Source organism: Pinus tabuliformis, chromosome 8 (assembly GCF_031772625.1).
Source record: "Pinus tabuliformis cultivar Carrire ecotype Pingquan chromosome 8, CPIR1, whole genome shotgun sequence".
Classification (NCBI taxonomy): Eukaryota; Viridiplantae; Streptophyta; class Pinopsida; order Pinales; family Pinaceae; genus Pinus; species Pinus tabuliformis.
In genome coordinates, this window is record NC_142294.1 from 1,366,670,049 (window position 1) to 1,366,675,015 (window position 4,967).

General features: G+C 40.3%; 2 non-coding genes across 2 annotated transcripts; both read right to left on the minus strand.

Annotated features, from left to right (window-relative positions):
* Positions 1-2,263: 2,263 nt before the first annotated feature.
* On the minus strand, positions 2,264-2,336 carry TRNAA-AGC (transfer RNA alanine (anticodon AGC)). Its single transcript has one exon. It is a non-coding gene; the product is annotated as a tRNA-Ala (tRNA).
* Positions 2,337-2,610: 274 nt separating this feature from the next.
* Positions 2,611-2,683, minus strand: TRNAA-AGC (transfer RNA alanine (anticodon AGC)). Its single transcript has one exon. It is a non-coding gene; the product is annotated as a tRNA-Ala (tRNA).
* Positions 2,684-4,967: the final 2,284 nt, after the last annotated feature.

Consider the following 4,967-nt stretch of genomic DNA (forward strand, 5'->3'; position numbering starts at 1 on the left):
TACCATCCACCCATAAGTCGAACCACAGAGGGCATATAACCGAGCAGGGATTTCCATTTCGATTCCACCCAACGCCGCATCTCGCCTTCACCAACTTCTGCAAAGTGCCATTTACCAATAAGAGCTCTCTTCTGTAAACTGGTAACCCGGTCGATCAAAACTTCGTGACCAAAACTGAGAAATGGAGCCGAGGTGGTAATTTTAATGGCACGTTGTTGTGACTGCCTCGACGAACACCACCCGCACGACGTGCCCTGTGGGAATCGTATGTAGCATGGCCGTCATCTGTCTAATGATACGAAACATCCCCCGGGAGCCCAACGTGTGAGTTAGAAGGGCCCATCCCCTGCTCAGAACCAGAGAATGTATGGTGAAGTGATTCAGCGACCAGCGTGGCTCGAATAAAGGCTTCATGAGTCATGTGTCTGACACGAATGGGTCCATCATGGACATATTGTTGGATAAAAAGAGAAGTAAATATAGAGAATATTAAGGGATTGTCAGTGGTAAGCAAGAGTCAGCGGTGGTAGGTGGGACACCCAATGAAATGAACAGAAATCCCTGCAAGAATGTTTTGGGATCCACGATCACAGAAAGAATGTTAGAACCCGCACATAGACCAACCTAGACAACGTCAATCGAGGAATCCCGCCGACAGATCGTGTCCTAGAAATGGAAGAAATGTAGCTCCTTGCACATAAAAAAATAGTGCCCGATCTGGAGGATCATCACATAAGCATCCACAAACCAGAGCGTTAGAAGATTCTGACAAATGAGTGTTGTGAAATAAGACCCTTGTCAATTCAAAATTAAAGATCCCATCCACCCGCCAGGTGTGATTTCGAAAATCGTCGGAAATGTGGTGATCCGGTCGCTGTAATAACCCAAGGCCACCGGAGTGTTTCAGAGCAAGCAATTATCAAAGCAGAAAACCATAGCCGAATAATGGTAAAAATAAGCTACAAACTATCACAGCAACATCACCCCAATACGACCACCACCTGTTACATAGTCTGAGACCAAAATCCTTGCATGGCCGTGATATAATGAATGAGTTTATCCAACGCCTCCAAAGAGTGTAATCGCTGATAGGCTAAAGACATGATCCCTCCCCTTGCTAAAGTTGTGGGCATGTAATAGAAAGAAAGTCAACCCAAATAGGCCTATGGACGCTTGGGTGTCGTAGGGGTGTGTCCTAATAATGAAAATAAGAATGTAAATAGTTGTGATGAAAATCAAAACAATATGGAATATCTCCGATTTTAGTAAGGAGGAAAGGACATCCTAATGGAACCGGGGATACTATAACGAGATGTCAATGAATGTCCTCGAAAACCATTTATAGATAAATACCCTCCCACATGCAGGATATTAATGCAGGAAAAGTAACATAAATGCAATGAAACCGTCCACAGCGTGAGGGGGAGTGTATCCGAAAAACTAAACTGAGAATGTGTAATCAGATATAACACAAAAATCCCCAAGGCCACGAAAACCAGATCAATCAATGGCACCCACCGTCCACTATCACCATACACCGGAAACTGGAATATCCCACATGATTCGAAGATTATACATGCCTTGGAGTAGCTTTTACTCAATGTAACGAACTCCGGCTCAAAGAACCCTTTCCCTTCCTGAACTAGAGTGCAATAATCACTCGTGATGGCTACTGTTACCTGGCGTCGAATTTCCAGAGTGAGACCAATATATGATAAACCCTTGCATCTGCAACCATGATTGCAATTACCGTGGTCTATCCCAAAACCGAAATGCGGGGTTTTGAACCCCGTACCTCTCAAAACGAAGAAGATGGGAACCATGCTCTCAGCAAATGCAATCTAAGATAAAACCTTTGTATCTGGCCTGTGACAAAATGGAGCTGCGGGGGACCGATCCCCGTACCTCTCGAATATGGGAACCGTGCTCTCAGTAAATGCAATATAAGATAAAACCCTGCAACCATGTTATCAGTAAATGCAATATAAGATAAAACCCTTGTATCTGGGCAGGTAACATGCTCTCACCAAATGCAAGATAAAACCCTGCAACCATGTTCTCAGTAAATGCAATACAAGATAAAACCCTTGTATCTGGGCAGTTAACATGCTCTCAACATATGCAATATAGGATAAAACCCTTGCATCTAGGCAGGTAACATGCTCTCACAAATGCAATATAAGATAAAACCCTTGCATCTGGTCGGGAAACATGCTCTCAATGCAATATAAGATAAAACCCTTTCATATGGTCAGTACCAGAGTGGAGATGCGGGGCATCGATCCCCGTACCTCTCGCATGCTAAGCGAGCGCTCTACCATCTGAGCTACATCCCCATCTGAAATCATTAATAATTGTACCTCTCGAATACAGGAACCGTGCTCTCAGTAAATGCAATATAAGATAAAACCTGCAACCATGTTATCAGTAAATGCAATATAAGATAAAACTTGTATCTGGGCAGGTAACATGCTCTCACCAAATGCAAGATAAAACCCTGCAACCATGTTCTCAGTAAATGCAATATAAGATAAAACCCTTGCATCTGGTCGGGAAACATGCTCTCAATGCAATATAAGATAAAACCCTTTCATATGGTCAGTACCAGAGTGGAGATGCGGGGCATCGATCCCCGTACCTCTCGCATGCTAAGCGAGCGCTCTACCATCTGAGCTACATCCCCATCTGAAATCATTAATAATTGTACCTCTCGAATATGGGAACCGTGCTCTCAGTAAATGCAATATAGGATAAAACCCTGCAACCATGTTCTTAGTAAATGCAATATAAGATGAAACCCTTGTATCTGGGCAGCTAACATGCTCTCACCAAATGCAATATAGGATAAAACCCTTGCATCTAGGCAGGTAACATGCTCTCACAAATGCAAGTAAGATAAAACCCTTGCATCTGGCCGGGAAACATGCTCTCAATGCAATATAAGATAAAACCCTTTCATATGGGCAGTACCAGAGTGGAGATGCGGGTTATCGATCCCGTACCTCTCGCATGCTAAGCGAGCGCTCTACCATCTGAGCTACATCCCCATCTGAAATCATTAATAATTGTCTATTTTATAGACTATTGGTTGCTTACATAATTATCAGTTTGCTTGGAAAAAATAACGAATACCACCGAATATACAGTATATACAAAACCATCAGTTTGACTGGAAATCCTGGTAGAAGGAATAAAAGGTATTATCGCCGTTGCCGGGGATCGAATTCGCTTACATAATCATCAGTTTGCCGATCATCTCTTTTCCGATCATATTTTTTCCAGGCAGATTAGTCATTTATCTCTGTTCTTGCACTGGGTTTGAAATAGTGTATATATTTGGTGAGTACTATTCTTTTATTGGATTTTGTCTATGGTGGTAATTTTATGTCAATGTAATTTAGTGCATAATTGTTTCAATCTGGGCCACATGTTACAGCATCAAATAGCATTGTATACTCTGTTCGATCTCATAGTTTAATCACTGGCATGGGAAAAAACCTTGTGCGTTGGTTACTATGCAGATACAACATTATAATTAATTCAAATGAATATCTAGCTTAGCTTTGCAAAAGAATTTGAGTTGTACGTTCTGGGTTTCATCTTCTGAAGTCGTGCAGATTTAAATACATTATTGGGTTTTGATGCACTGTCAAGCTCCATACAGCATTTTAATGCTAGAAGGACCGTGGATACCCTATTTATAACTGATATCAAGGCAGGTTGTCTAACCCTCATCTTGAATGGATTCGATTTTTTAACATGCCATGTTGTTGTATTTAAATTTATATGTCATGTCTCTTTATTTCTATCCATCTAGAATTATGTGATGCTAACATAACCATATGCTAGTTGCGATTTAAGTGGCAAATATTAATAGTCACAGCCCACAATTTCACTAGTTTCTTCTGGAGGGTGTGTGTGCAATTGCATGCATTTCTGTGTTTGATAGAGAGTGGCAGAGAGAAGAATGGCTGTAGGATTTCTAACCTGCAAGCAGAATCTAGTGGCTGAGGAAGATGGCAATTTAAATCCTCGATTAATAAAGTCAAGGGTTATTTACTCATGTCTGTAATAAACCCAGCGAGGTAATCTAATGTCTCTCTTGTTCATAAAAGTCTTACAAGTTCACTCTCCTGGTGAACAAGTTTGATGCATCAATACGACCACCTCCTTTATCCATTAGATATTTTAGTTGCCCACATAAACCAACAACAAAACAAAGCAGGAATTGTCCAGTGCCAGTTACTCATTTCACAGAAGCCTTTCTCGTTAATGTGTACAGAAAGACCATTTGTAATGATTTTGAATGTCTTGCAATAGCCATTTTGTTCCCGATGTGAGCCTGACAATTCTGTAAGATAAGCTTCTCCCACCATTTACCTTTGAATGTTAACATTGCATTGAAACCTGTGGGAATGGATTTTCTTAACGTGTGTAGGTTCTTTGGTAAGGTAATCCTTTTGAATTTCCAACTGGACTTGAAACCAGGATTTCAGTTTGTATTAGAGGGTAATTCTGGACATTTTATTAAATCGTGGACCATTATCATATAACATAATCTTTGGAATCTCATATAATACTAGTACAAGTCTTTTGGTTTAATCAAAATTTTAGAACACAAACTCTTATTCCTCTTTTCTATACCTTTAAGACATTTAATCAGAAAATTGTGAAATGCCACACTATGGAGGGGATATGATTTCCTCTTTCCTGGTTATTGCTATAAAATGGAATCTCAAATTTAATGTTCTAGAGATACAGGTGATATGGATAGTATGTATCTCATGCCTTTTAGATAATAAACAAACAGATAATAAACAAACCATCGTTGACATACCCAAAAATAAAAATGGATTGTCTATATGTTCCAGTAAAATATGGAGATCTTACAATTGTATCAGAGACTGGTTACAGCACAAGGGGCTGTATGGGCTGAAGGAAGAATGGATGTCAGCATAAATATCAAT